Here is a 15,476-nt window from a genome sequence, read left to right as displayed (position 1 = left end):
TAATTTGAATTTTTGGAAACTTTAACTGTGCTGTCAACTTTGGAAAAAGTTATCCCAGGTTACCATATTGAGTTGGCATTGTACAGAAATTAACAGCCATATTGGTCAAGAAACGTTAAAACTTAATTTTTTTTTTTCCATTTGTACAGGGGTAACGCACTGTATTAAATATGTAAGGTCTTATCTACGTGGGTTTGATTACAGAAACTAATAAAGTATTCTCTAAATAATGATTCTTGTGCTTTTGGTCCATTTTTCAAATCTGAAGCAAGATATGTCATGTGCCTAAAGTAGTGATCAGAATGCTTTAGGCTTCAGGAAAAGGATCACCTAAAATTTGATTTCCACTTTTCAAGAATTTTTGGGGGCCAGGGAGATGGCTCTGTAGAATAAGCGCTTGCCTGGCAAGTACAAGGCCTGAGTTCAATCCCTGGTTCTTCAAAAAAAAAGAATTTTTGGCTTGTTCAGACCAGGCGTTGTTGCAGAGAAGAATTGTTCTCGGGGTGGTCAAGCTTAGAGCGAGACAGTCTGTCAAGGAGGCATCTTACTAATGATTCAGAATGTCAAATACAGGAAAGGAGGCACCATTCTTCTAAACAGAAATTGAAGCTTCAAAAATAGTATTTATGTTCATGTAGGCAGAATTTTTCTTTTTTTTCAGTTTGAAGAGTACTGAAAGATTGTCTTCAAATTCCCAAAGTAATCCAGAGCATGTGGCTTCCAGACCAGCTGTAGCAAAACTAGTGGTTCCACATTAATGATATGTATGCCTTCTTTATGCATGGACAGTGACTATGAAAGTACTCAAAGACACCCACCTAAGCTTTTTTTTTTTTTAATTTATTTTTTTTATTTATATATTTTGTGTGTGTGTGTGGCCAGCTCAGCCCACCAGGGGGCGGGGCTGGCTGGCATGTGGTGCTGGGGGATTGAACCCTGGTCCCTGCGCTTTGCTGAGTTTGTTCTAAGTAGGTGCTTTAGACCACTGAGCCATCTCACCAGCCCCCACCTAAGCTTTTTGATACACTTTTCCCCCCAAAATCTGCTCTAAATTAACTCTTGACTTTCTGTATTGGGGAGAGGAGTCTGATAAAAATAGGAAATGCAGACTACCAAGGAGCTACCGTTTCACATCCTCGCCTTAGTGAGTCCATCAGTTTACCTCCGTGTTTCATGTGGTGATGCTTAGCTTAGTCTTCCTCAGTTTTAGGACCCAACAGGTAACCAGTTTTACGCTGCCCAGTTGGCTCTGTTTACATGCACTACCACTAATGCCTTTCTAATGGACAAGTGGCAGCAAAAGCCTATCTAATGACAGGTATTTGCAGAAGAGTCTTCTACACTAGTTCTGGGTCATGCAGATGTTATGTCTGGCTTCTCTGACATACAGTACAATAATCCAGAAGATGACACTATTTGTAGCAGATGTGGTCACATAACCTGAACATTCTTGGATCCTTGAGGTGCTGTAGTGAAGAATTGTCGTCCAGGTTTTTGTCCTTTGTTGATGAATTGTGCTAACAATAGGATAATTGGGGTGAGGAAAGGGTATGGATTGAGATGACTTCATTTTTACAATATAAATTATTTTAAAATAAGTTATGACTTGGCTGGAGGCAAGATAAAACGAGACCATAAAGATTTGACAGACCAGTCAGAACCATCTTCACCAACAGGTGATATCTCCTGCTGCCATACCCTGTTCCATAGTCCTTATTGTCTTCTCTTCCTGAAGTCTTTCTACCCCGAGTAAATAACAAAGCCTTTTTAAATGCACTATAGAAGCTTAAGATTTATTAATTGTTCTAAGAACTTTCAACCATAAAATGTCGCTGGGGAGATGGCTCAGTGGAATAAGCACTTCCCTGGCAAGTGCAAGGGCCTGAGTTCAATCCCTGGTTCCACAAAAAAAAAAAAATGTTTGTCCATTGGAAGAGCAGAACTGACCCACTTTAACATTCATGTGGGTTTTAGGTCTCCAAAGAAAATTTTCTTTACCACCTTCTTGGCATACTGGTCTTTTGTGTTCTCTGCGTAGGACAATCTGCTTTTGGAGCTCCAAAGCAAAGGCTCTGTAGTTTTTCAGAAGACAGTGGCAACAGTTTTAAAGCACAATGCTTCTGATTTTCAGTATATCTTGGAATATAATACATTTCCATGGTAATTTGAGCTTGATATGTTGTCCTTTGGATTCTGAAGTGGCTCTTTCTGGAGCTGATTAGGAAATGTGAAACTTGGGAATATTCTTAATTGCTTGATCATACACATTTCCTAAGCTTTTCATGTAGTGTTATGCCATTTCTTTGCAACATCTGCTAGTCTTACATACAAATATCTGTGGTCTTCATTTTTATTTGTAAGATGAAGGCAATCTGAACACAGAATTCCTTTGCATTTTTATACTTGCCCTTAGTTGTCTAGATTTGTTTGTGTGTGTGGCCAGCTCAGCCTACCCTGGGTGTGGGGCTGGTGCAGCATGTAGTGCCAGGGATCAAACCACAATCCCTGCCTGCTTGCCTAAGCTTTCCTAAGCAGGCACTTTAGACCACTGAGCTATCTCGCTGCCCCAAGTTTTCTAGATTTTCCCATGCCAAATTTGATAGTATTTCAGAGTGAAAAAATAAACCAAGTAACAAGCTATATGTTTGGTGTGGTCACGGGTTAGTAAGTTAAAATTTGGATAACAGAACCATTTGCTCTGTATTTCTTCTTTACATTCCCTTCGCAGTGTGCACTAGAAGAGAAACTTAAAATGAGGTTCTGGAGTAATTATATGAAGGGTCAGGTATTCACTGTGAGCGGTGCAGGAAATGTACTAGGTATGTTTAAGAATAATATTTCCCATGAACCATAAAAATGCTTCCCCTTGGTGACCCTGACAGCACCCTGTTACCCGCCTTCACCAAGTCTCAAACCTCTTATCCAGCAGGCAGCTAGCAAGACTGGGGGCTCTGTACCTCCAGCTTCTCCAGCACCGGCTGGCCCGGCTCCAGAGGCCCCTTACACACCTGCTGCATCTGGCCGACCCTCAGATTCAGGCTGGGACCATGGCATTCAGAGCCAAAAGAAAAACGCCTACCTGCTGTCTGCATTCTCCACTTTTATTTATATGTATGTTTTTTGCAGTACCAGGGATTGAACACAGGACCTTGCACTTGTACTGTCTGCATTCTCCATGAAGCAGGTCCTAAACCTCAGGTTGGTGAGTGTTTGTGAAAAGGCTCCACTTACGTTTCTTCGCTGTGGATTGCCCGTAGTAGATTGGCAAATGTAATTAAAGAAATAGGTCTTCCAGATAACTTGAGGACACCATCCAATTATTAGAGTTGATATATCCAGGGACTTCTTAGATTTTAAGGACAGAAGTACCAAAGATGCCAAAGTATTATTTTACAAATACTGCAGTATAGATCTGAAACTGACACAATGACATCTTCATCATGGGCCAGGGAGTGATTGACTGCAAGGAGAGCTTCGAGTGGATCCTGTTGACAGCCACAAAGTTCAGAACTTTATGGATCAACCCTGCGTGACTCACATTCCTATTGGAACCCTGCAGCTGTCTTCTATTTATTGGGGGGAGAGGAAATCCATCTCATTAAAAACATGGGCAGTATAAATCCAAACTCTTAAGTTAGAGTTATTGAAGATGGCTATGACAGTGCTCGGCATCTGTAATTCATACTAACCCTCCTGAATGAGAACTAAAAGCAGAATCACCAGGACAGCAAACACAAATTACGGGCCATCAAAAACTCCCCTCACATTGGGGAATCATCTCTTTCACTAACGTCTCAACTTCTGGAGAATGGAGCAAGAGCAGCTGCGGAACAGCCCATCTCGGGGGTTTGCCCCACTCGAGTCCAAGTCGTGCTGGAAAATGAGAATTTCACTGTGAAAATGACCAAGGAGGTGATGTTCCTTTAAGGAAAACTGACTCTTCCACTTCCCAAGCAGTGCTGCTGCCCAGCTTTCGTCATGGGTTGTCCGCACAGTGCTCCTTGCAAAGGGACCCCAAGCTCTACTCTAGAGAGCTGCAGCACAGATGCCGTTATCTGTAGAAAGGCTGAGCCAACAGAAGAAGCCAGAAGACTCCCAGTGTATAGTAAATTTGTCTGAAGGGTTATAACAGCCATGAGGATGATGACTGGTATGTCCCCAGTAGACAGCTGATGGCCACTACAACAGTGACCCATAGTGCCTGGATGCACTTGGGACACCTGCAAAGTCCAAGTGTGGTTTAACTGTTAAATTTGAAAGAGTTGTCATTCAGAACTCTTTGTCTTGGGGCCAGGGAGATGGCTCAGTAGAATAAGCAATTGCCTGCAAGCACAAGAGCCTGAGTTCAATCCCCGGTTCCACCAAAAAAAAACAAAACAAAACAAAAAACAAAAAAACACTCCTTGTCTCCCTGAAAGAGAGACCAGGCTAGAAAATAATCAGTCTTGAAAACTAGAGATTAGGGGCCGGGGAGATGGCTCAGTATCCCTGGCAAGCACAAGGATCTGAGTTCAATCCCCGGTTCTGCAAAAAAAAAAGAAAAAGAAAACGAGATTGAAAACGCCAGCCCCAATGAGCCAGTCTTTCCCTCCTCTCCCATCCAGAGCTGTCACCGAGCAAGAGAGCTGTGAGGTGCAACCTCTTGACGACACTGGCTGTCACAATGGTGATGACCTTTGAGGCGTATTTTGGGGAAATATGGTACTTCATGTGTCATTGCCACAGTTAACTCTGGCAGAATAAATGGAAACTGCATTCTTTAAGAAAAAGAAAAAAAAAACCCTCAAGTTGAACATAATTACCCCATAGTTTTGCCACCTTCTAAAGCAGTTCTGTTTCTTGAGTGTAGTTGTGCTGTGGCCACTTCCTCAATGTACTGAATTGATTTACAATTTATATTTTATGGTCTTTGTATTTTGAAATTTTTTTTAATTTTTTATTTGTTATAGACGTGGTGATTCTCCTGTCTCAGCCTCCACCACGCCCGGTTTCAGTGGCTGGCTCAGCACAGTGTGGTGCTGTTGATCGAACCCTGGTCTTTGCAATTGTCTAAGTAGGCGCTTAGGCCTCGAGCTGGCTCCCCGGCCCCTGTGTTTCTGATGCTGGGGACTAGCCAGAGGTTCATGGCTAAGGTGGATGAGGCCATGCTGTCACCTTTCCACCTTCGTTGGCTGGCTCCCAGCAGCAGCATGCGCACACCTCAGAAAGACACGAAAGAGACTCTTCCAGAACGACTGCAAGCTCATTTTATTTTTTGGATTTTTGAGATAGGCTCCACTGGATGCTGATTTGCCCCCAGCAGCCCACCACCAGAACTGCTCCCTGTGCTTGAATTTTTTGCATTGCTCCCAAAGGTACATTGAGATGCAGTGAAGAAGCCCAGAGTGGCTCCTGAGCAGCCCTCCCTGCGGTGATCAGGATCTGATCTTCTCCACAGGACAGCAGGGACACATTCATCTTCCTGTCTGCTCCTGAGCATTTATGTGTGCTTAATTTGTGGTGGGCATCTTGCTAGGTCCTAAATGTTCCTCAAATAAAACCGTGATTCCACCCTACAAGGAGTCAAAGATAAGGAGCAGGCAATTGTTATGAGGGAGAGTAACATTACCTTTTGTGATCTTTCTTGGTGATTCGCATTGCTGAGGAGAACAAAAGTTGGCCGCTTGTTATGGTTTGCGTCTAGGTGTCCCCCCTATGCCTGCATGAGGCTTGGGGTGGACAGCTAGACACAACTTTTTCCACACTATTATTTCCAAGGTTTCTAAGTCTATGCTAGCCACAGTCCACAAAGCCTCATGCAGGCATGGGGTGGACTTCTAAAGTATGTGCTTAACTCATGATCCACTGGGGTCATGAGTGTGATTGCTGCTGGGATTATAGGTGTGAGTGCTACATCCAGCCTGAGGCAGCTAGCCTGAGTGCCACATAAGGGGGACAGGCGTCCTCTCTGTAGCCATTGCTGCTGCTGCTCCTTTCATGCTCTTGCTCTTCACCACCACCATGAACAGCTGCCCTCTGCCATGTGCCACTCTGCCTTGCAGCCAGCTGAGGATGGACTGAAATCTCCATTAACTGAGCTAAATAAAGCTTTCCTTCCTTCATTTTGAGTGTCCGAGATGTGTCCCAGCAACAAGAGTAACCAAGACACCACTAATCCATGGCTGCCTTGCTCAGACTCCTAAAGTTTTTCCACGCTATTATTTCCAAGGTTTCTAAGTCTATGTTAGCCACAGTCCACAGGAAAAAGCAGCCGGACAGGGCCTTAATTGTGAGCTACACCTCCAGACCTTTATTTTTTCTTATTTTGAGACAAAGTTTCAGTACCTTGTCCAGGCTAGACTAACCTGTGATCCTCCAGCCTTGGTCTCCAGAGGTGTGTGACACCTTGCCCAGCCCTTGTGCTGTGGCCCCCGGAGCGGGCCACACCCCTTCTACAGTGTTTCCTGTGGAACCGAAGACGAATGCAGTAGTGGCTGAGGGCGTGGATACAGCATCACTGGAGCTGAGGGAGGCCACACTGTCTTTAATGCATATAGCAAGAAGGTCCAGGAGCCATCAGGAATGTGCAGAGTTATGGAGGACAAAGGGACAAGGCAGAGCTGAGTCAGGGCAGATGCCAGCACTTTAGAATGGGAACAAGGATGTTGCCAGGTGGGGTAGTGCACACCCGAAATCCCAGCACTGCAGAGGCTGAGGCAGGAGGATCGAGGTGAGTTTGAGGTTACAGTGAGGCTTACTGGGCTATACAGTGAGTTCAAAGTCAGCCTGAACTACAGAATGAGACCCTATCTGGGGTGGGGGAAAGGGCTGGCCAGGTAGCTCAGTGGATTAAAGTGTCTGCTTAGGCAGATGCAGGGACCTAACACTGAGACTGAGACTGGGCGTGGTGGCACGTGCCTGTGATCCCAGCGTGTAGGAGGCTGAAAACAGGAGGATCACTATGCATCTGGTCTGTGTAATGTGACCCTGGACTAAGCACATTTTAAAAAATGTGTGTGTGTGCCAGATAATCATAAGGAATATGATCATTATGTACTGCAAATCTGTACCAATAAAAAGCAGAACAGGGGGGCTGGCGAGATGGCTCAGTGGTCTAAAGCACCTACTTGGAACAAGCTTGGCAGAGCACAAGGACCACGGTTCAATCCCCCAGCACCACATGCCAGCCAGCCCCGCCCCCTGGTGGGCTGAGCTGGCCACACACACACACACACACACACACACTAAATACATAAATAAATGTTTAAAAAAAAAAGCAGAACAGGAAAAATAAGTGGTCTGAAACTTTTTCTTTGTTAAGATACCACTCTGCTGAGTGTCTTTTCTTTTTTTTTTTTTTTTTAATACCAGGGATTGAACTCAGGACCTTGTGCTTGCCAGGCAAGCACTTATTCTACTGAGCTATCTCCCCGGCCCCCCTGCTGAGCTTCTTTTGCATATAAAGCTCCCTGGTGCCACGCTTCAGGAACTCGTGTTCAGTATGTCCCAGCCTAAAACCTGGAAGCACAAGAAGTAGTGGTTTTTCCTGGATTGTATTGTGAATCACTTTACAGGGAGCTGAACTACCACAAACTCCCAAGGGTTCACACCCAAAGCTAGGACTTCGCTCTCCACAGCCTTTGCACTACACTAGTGACAAACGCACACAATCAGACTTTTTTGTTTTTGCACAGTTCTGGGACTTGAACCGAGGGCCTTGCACATTCTCTAAAACTGTTTTGTCACTGACCTTCGTTCCCAGCCCCAACAGGCCATTCAAAAATAAATCAATATAGTGGTTGCGTCCCGGGTGAAGTTTGCATACAGTCATTGCTCCTGCCACCCGCAAGCACAGAGCAAAAAACTTTGTGCTTTGAAAACCCTTCACAAAAATTCAGACTTTGGGAATCATGGCTATAAGAAACAGACAGAAACGCAATGCCGCCGAAGCCTCTGACTCACTTTAAAGAACTGCAGAACTCCCCAGAGAATAGCAATGCTGCCAGGCCCTGATCTATGAAGGGGGAAGCGATAGCCCTCCTGTCCTCATGACGTAGAGAACTGGGTTTGGGGTGACAGAGTTTAGAGTCCTGACAGGCTAGGAAGCAAGGCACATCTATCTGTACATATTCTCATATACATTTATAGGCATTCCTGGGCTCAGTGTGCGTATTTAAGTATGACTTAAAAAGGGGGGAGACGAGGACTTTGGCAAATATTTTCTCAGACTTCACAACTGCTCTAGGAGAAAGACTGTGTCACTCCTCTATAATCTATAAGAAAATCAAGGCTTCTAGCGGTTAAATTACTTTGCCCAACTTCACTCAGCACAGAAGTGGGAGCTGCACAATCAACTCCTTTGATTTCAAAGAGGAGGCACCTGCCGACTCAGCCTCAGCCGCGTTCTCAGAGTTACTGGGCAGGCGCAGGCTCGATGGTGGCGACGCTCTCGGGGGTGCTCAGGAATCCACCGTGTAAAGTGCCATCAGCTGGTGCACATCAAGATGTCACGTACCAGCACCTGAGCTAGAGTGGTTCTGTTGATAAAAAGTACTCCCTCCTGCTTTACAGATACCATCTGCGGGGACTTCAGAGGCCACATCAACAGGGCAATTAGCGTCAGCTGCTACCTTGTGAGGGCACAGAACAACCCCAATAACTCAGGTTCCAGAGAAAGGCTGACTCCAGGATGGTAAAAGGCTGAGCCAGGGCGTTGCTGTTGGTGGTCGTTCTGGTGGTCATCTGCTGATCTCGGAGGAGGGGCAGTAGCTCAGGCAGGGGCAGAGCGCAGTTCCCAGCCCAGCCATGAGCTGAGGGTGGGGGGAGCAGTTAAGCACCAAGCTGGGCAAGACTGGGAGGCAAGTGCTGTAAGTACAGGTAAGTACAAATGAACTTGCCAGCCAGGAGCGCAGCCTGCTGAGCCTCTGCCATGGCAGTTTGTCCTCCAGCGATGACAAAGCCACTGTGTAGCTGTGGCCCAGTGTACAGGAAAGGAGACGTGCACCCTCCTGAGAGTCCCTCTGCTCTGTGGCAGAGAAAAGACAGCATTTGCAGCCAGAGAGACTCAGGTTCAAATTCTATCTCTGTGCCTCTTGGAAAAGCACCTCATTTATCAGCTGCAGAGTCCCCTTTTGTCCAGTGGGAAGCACAGTATAAACAGTTACCATGAGGATGTCCCACAGTGCCCATTGTGGCCGCCAGCATTTCTGTGTACCCTCAGGGCTAGGCTGCATCTGCTAAGTGCCCTGACTCCCAGCCCCTGCTCTTATGTCCCTCCTTTCCTTTCAAAGGTAAGGGCTCTGGGAGGAGGCCAAAGAGCCTGGAGAGGGCAGGGCCCCACAGGAGTGGTGCCATTATGGGGAAGCCTCTGGGAAAGGGCCTGCTGTGCGCTCTGGGGAGATTCACTCTGCTGCTCTGAGCCTCCATTTCCATAGCCTTTGCCTGGGAATAACAACAGCTGTCCTCACTACCCTCATCATGTAGTTGGAACAATCACGTCTCCTCTTACCTGCATGGTCAGCAGGACCCAGGCTATTTTCCCATCTACCCCCATGGCAGGTGTGTGAAGAAACACCTCAAGTGTGGGGCTAGGGCCCACATCAGGGAGACCCACTGGGAACACGGCAGGGAAAGCCCTCTGCTGGACTATGTCCCAAACACCTGGAGCCACTGGTCCCTGAAGCCTGTTTCTGGCACTGGTGGTTCAGCTTCCCAGGTGCATGGCATTGAAGTTCCCTCAGCCCCTGAGTGCAGGCCATGGCGCAGAAGAGCCCTGTGGACACCACTAACTTCCCCTACCAAGACCTGGCTTCAGAGGTGATCAAACGCAGAGTCGCCATGACCACCAGGTACCCAAAAGCTCTCTTCTGGCTTGCCTGTGGAAAGGGGGGAGTAGGCAGGGCGGTGTTAGAATGAGGAATAATGGTTGAGCCCATTACTAGCTGCCTCAGAGAGAAAAAAACTGCTGTGTAACCTGCTGTGGAAAAGAGAACTTCAGGGGTTGGGGACGCTCAGTTGTGTCTGCTGTGTGGGCAGTGGGAAGAAGCTCACACCAGTCACTCTTAATGGGGGTGGGGATCACACTGATGCCTTGTGAATGTGGAAGGAGGCAACGCGGACCTTGACAGATGCAGTGTGGGGCAGCAGGGGCTCCCTGAAAGCTCAACCCTTGTTACTAAGGAGGCAGCAGGCTCCCCGCCCGCGGGCACTCATTACCCCTGTGTGTCTGCTGCCTGGACTGTGCTAGCCGATGGTGGATAATGTGTGTTCCCTGAGAAAGAGCAGGCCTTGACCAGCTGCTCGGCCCGAGCTTGCCTGAGACTTGAGTGGGTAACTGTCCTTTTCAGTTTCATGTTGGTTTCCTTTTTCTTTTTTCTTTTGGTACCAGAAATTACTCAGGACACTGCACTTACCAGGCAGGCACTTACACCGCTGAGCTCCACCCCTTGTCCTTCTCAGTTTTAAAAGGCTTTAATTGCCTGGGACTTTCTCCTGGTGTTAGGCTTGGCCATACAGGATGTTGAATTGAATTTGAATTGAAAATGTGATCCTCAGGGCCGGGGAGATGGCTCAGTAGAATAAGTGCTTCCCTGGCAAGCACAAGGGCCTGAGTTCAATCCCCGGTTCTGCGAAAAAAAAGAAAATGTGATCCTCCTCCCTCACCCTCCAGAGAGCTGGGATCTCTGGCATGCACCACCACACCTGGTAGACACCCTGTATTCTTGCTGCATTTGGCATGCCTGCGATGATCTGTGTGGTGATGCCTAAGATCCAATTTGGTGGCACCCCATAAAGAAAGGCCAAGTAGCAGGATGCTGAGTGATGTCAGAGCTAGGCTCTACTCGAATTGCTGTTGATATCTAGGCCCAGCTCCCCCGCTGGTGTCAGAAGGTCACATGCAGATTCCAACCCTTCCTGGTGGGAAGAAGGGGACCAAAAGGCTCTTCGGCCTCTTCCTTTATTTCCGGTGAAGGTCAACAGGTTGGAGTCGCTTCCTTGGGTGGCTTAAGGGGATTAGCAAATCACATTACCAGTCTTGGCAAAGGTGACCCTCAGAATAGCCAAGTGGCCTACCGTACCTCTGCCAAGAAAGCTCAGCCTGTAGTAAGTCGAATATCAAAAAGAGAATAAACAACAAACACTGGCAGAGCTGAAACTTCTAGTTGGAACTTTGTTAAGAAACATTGTAAGCTTAAAATCTTCATTAAGTCTGGGGGCTTTCAGGTTAACTCAGTTGTCTAAAGCACCTGATTAGGCAAACTCAGTCAAATGCAGGGGACTGTGGTTCAATCCCCAGCACCACATGCCACATCAGACCTGCCCTTAAGGTAGCCTGAGCCAGAAAAAAACAAAAAAAAATCCTCCTCAAGTTTAAAAAAAAAAGAAACAAATTTATTCACTAAATCTGATAAGGTACTGGTCAAAGAAATGAGTTAGTAAACTGAAATACAGATTTTCATCTAGCAGTTTTTGCTAATCCTTTTATTTTTTTATTTTGAGAAACAAATATAAGGAGACAGTTTCAAAGCTGATTAATGGGACATTTTCAATAATTAATGCATTGTACATTGTTATCTTCTTAGTGGTTATCCATATCTGCTAATCCTTGATCTTACAGTTTATTGGGATGTAAAATAGGAATTGATAGGAGCTCTGTATACTTTCTTGATATACATACATATATATGTAATCCATGATAGATTATGTTATATCTATCACGGATTATATATGTACACCTATACTTGGGTGCTAGAAACCTTTGCTGCCAGAGGGGCTTAGCCAACTCACACCCTGGCTTCATCCACAAGGTGGGCACTGTATCCAGGAGGCTGAGGCCTCTGTGCAGACCTGGAGAGTCACGCCCTGGGGCCACCAAGTGCGCTCTCTGTCTGCCCACGCCCCCTCAGCAGTGTGAGCAGCTGGCTCTTACTCCAAGGGGCACCACACAGGAAATGTGAGGTCAGCTGCAAAGCTGAGCTTGGAATCCAGACCACCTCTCTCCTGGCCACTTCCTCTGTTGGAGCGTCTTCAGCTGAAAGACCCTGGATCTATTGTGGGCTGTGGCTGAGAATCGACATGCAATTAGTTTATAGCTAAATGTTAGACCCTGGGACATAGTATTTAAGGGATAGTTCAGTTTGAATCTGTAACCATGGGACATGCAAGTCCTATTCCCCTGAAGGAAGGGTTTGCACAGCCTGAGTGGAGGAGAGAGCCATGCCTGCTTCAGGAGACGGAGAAACCTGCAGGTTGCAGTGGCGGAAATGGGGCAAAAAGGAGATTCAGCTGGGCCTCGGGCCAGGCTAGCCCTGAAACCCTGCAGCTGGAAGGCAAATGAAACCTCAAGGCCTGTCTGTCTCCCTCCCTCCCTCCCTCCCTTCTCTGTCTCTCAGGAAGGACAGCTTTGTAAGTGTGGGCACTAGGAGTCTGGAGAGTTGTCCTGAAATATTAGTGTCCTTTTTAAGTGTGGCATTTGGGTGTTCCGTTTTCTTTTTGTCTATTTCTTCTAATCCTGTCTTTATTTGAATAACCTATACTATTCCTTTCCTCCTAGAGAAGAGGTGACTACTGAGAAAAATGATGAAGCTAAAGAGGTCTTCCTTTCAGATATGGAGACAAAGGCTTCTCCAAGCAAAACTCACCTCGTAGTTCCTCCTGCTCCACCACCTTCTCCGGCTGAGGAGCCCCCGTCTCCTAAACAAGTACAATTTAAATTATTTTGAGGAGGACTATTGCATGAGACTCTAGTGAGCAGTTTCAGCGATGTTGTTGGTCTTGTCTCCAAAGACTGTCTTGGAAATTTTTGGTTTTTTTTCTGCTACAGACACCGTCAGGTGTCATTCATCTGCGCTGAGGCATTTGGAGGGTTTGGGTTTTCAAGCTGGGTCTCTGTGGGTGGATTTGCTCTTAATTCATGCTGTGCTGTAGAACACCTGGGGTAGCTGGTTGCATCTGAATTTAAAAAGTTATCAGGTAACATTGTTTACTACTGAATCTGAATCTGTAAAAAAAAATTCAGGTCTCTGATTGAACTCTGAAGACCGAAGGTTCTGAGAACCCGGAGGGCTTTGAATTTTCAAACCTCAGCCAGACTGCCCCAGTTTTAAGGCTGGCTCATTCTGATTTAACTGAGCCCTATTCCCTTCCTTGTGCTGGGGTTAGAATATCTGAGTTTTCCATTTCATTTACATTTTCAGAGATTACTTGTAGGGATTTGAAGAGATTTTCAAACCCTATAAAAGGAAACTCTGCCCTGCAAAGGAGTCAGGACACAATGGTTGAGTGGGAAGAAGTAGACTTCTTGGGGCCCCTGCTGAAGCCTCTTAGCAGACCCCAAAGCTCCTCTCAAGGCTTTCAGGGCTTCTGCAAGTGGTCTGGAGGCATCAGAAGTATAATATGGATGTACACAAAACTAGAATTTACAACCTTCTGGAAAGCCGTCTATCACATGCCATCTGTTTCTTCACCGAGTCCTTGAGGGGGTTCCCTCTCCAGATCTGCCTTTACAAAAGTGCCACAGCCCTCTTCCCCGGAAGTCAGTAACGGGGTTTCTGCAGCAGTGTGGGGTGGGGAGGAAGCATGCCCTGAGCACCTCTCATGGCCAGCTGCTTGACACGCATGCCTCCTTGCCCTCTGCCAAACAAGGAAACAGACCTGCACTGCCCCATAGGACAGCCACATGCCAGGTGTAGCCCCTTCCATTTAAACTCTTTAAAATGGAATAATATAAAAATTCAGCTCGCAGTTAAGGTAGGAGCTTCTGTGTAAGCCAGGCACTCTTCTAGGGATACCTGATTATGTTGTTGAACCATCAATCCTGTCCCAAAGGAGTTTACTTTCTGGCAGAGGAAGACCCACAAAAATGTATGATGAGTACAATGGAAAAAGAAAATTTAAGATATTATTACAGTAAAAGATCTTAGTGCTGCAGAATGTGGCAGGTTAGTAGGTATAAGTGGCCCTGGAAGGCCTTGTAAGGAAGGTGAGGGCTGGAGTTAGGTGTGGGGACGCCTGGAGCAGAGGGGCGAGCAGGTGCGAGAGCCTGAAGACAGTGTCCCAGCTGTGTCTGAGGGAGAGTGAGGTGGCCAGTTGGGCTTGGCTGGGGCAGAATGAGCTGAGACGCTACTAGACCCTACGAAGCTGTGTACCGCCTCTGACTGCAAATGAGGTGTAAAGCCATGAAAGCTTTTCTGAAATAGGCTCTGGCTTGCGTGGAACAGAACAGGCTGCTGTATAGAGAACAGGCTTGCAGAGGGAATGGAAGTAGTTGTGAGACTACTGTAGCAGTCTGGGAACAAGATGGTCACTTGTACCAAGTAGGGTGCTAAGTGTGGCCAGACGCTGCACCTATGATTTTGAAGATAGATTGGATGTAGGCTATGAAGGAGATGGATAAAGGATGAGTCTGATGTTTTTGGTTTGTGTGACTAGAGAGATGGAGTCCCATGAGCCACAAGAGTATCAGGTGTGACGTGTCTTGGGGCAGAGGTTGGGAGGCTCGGAGGTTCGGCTTCTGATAGTGACGTGGCTAACAGACCTCCAGATGGAGGGGTCAAGCTGGCCAGAGACACTGAGGGAGTCATACCATGGAAATGGCACTGAAAGCCCTGCTACTAGCTAAGATCAGGGGCTAGGGTGATGGCTCAGTAGAATAAGTGCTTGCCTGGCAAACGCAAGGTCCTGAGTTCAATCCCTGGTACTGCAAAAAATAAATAAATTAATTAATAAATTAAAAAATAAAAATTAGCTAAGATCAGCAGACAAGTAAGTAACTAGCAAGCACCTAAGTAGGTTCTTGGAGTGCTTTAGCCTCAAATGATTGGGGCTGAAAGGAGGAAACGGCAAAAGAGACCAGGGAAGGGGGCGTGGACAGGGACATACACAAGGGGTTTGCCTTCCCTCTGGGAACTGTGCAGGCTCAGCTGAGCGCCCAAAGGTGTCTCCTCTCCTTGTTTTCATTCAAACATCTGGAAGCTGTAGGTGCTTAACAGGGTAAATTAGCATATGCATTCTGCCTTGTGAGTTCTCTAGTCTTTAAGAATCTGTTGTCCATGAGAGAGAGAGAGAGAGAGAGAGAGAGAGAGAGAGAGAGAGAGAGAGAGAGATAACAGCCAGCTGCCATGGGCCAAACAGAGTTCTTCCACGCCATGGGTTGAGGTCCTGATTCTAACACGTTGAGCGTCCCTAAGTCCAAACATCTGAAATCCAAAGTGCTGCAAACTCGGAAAGGTTTTGGTGCTGATGTAACACTCCAGGCAGAAAATTCCACACCTGACCTCCCGTGACAGGTTGGGCAAGGCACAGTTACACTGAAACTATTGTATAAAATTATAGTCGGGCTATGTGCCTAAGATGTGCATGAGACACAAATTCATTGGTTTAGACTTGAGTTCCGTCACTAAGGTGTCAAGTTACGTTTGTGTAAGCATCCAAAATCAGAACTGTTCTGACCCCAAGTATTTCCGTTAAGAGCTACTGAACCTCGTACTTTTTTTTTT

The sequence above is a fragment of the Octodon degus genome, unplaced genomic scaffold (assembly GCF_000260255.1).
Source record: "Octodon degus isolate 3935 unplaced genomic scaffold, OctDeg1.0 scaffold00017, whole genome shotgun sequence".
Lineage (NCBI taxonomy): Eukaryota > Metazoa > Chordata > Mammalia > Rodentia > Octodontidae > Octodon > Octodon degus.
The sequence above is the reverse complement of the archived record's forward strand: the minus strand, read 5'-3'. Positions refer to the sequence as shown.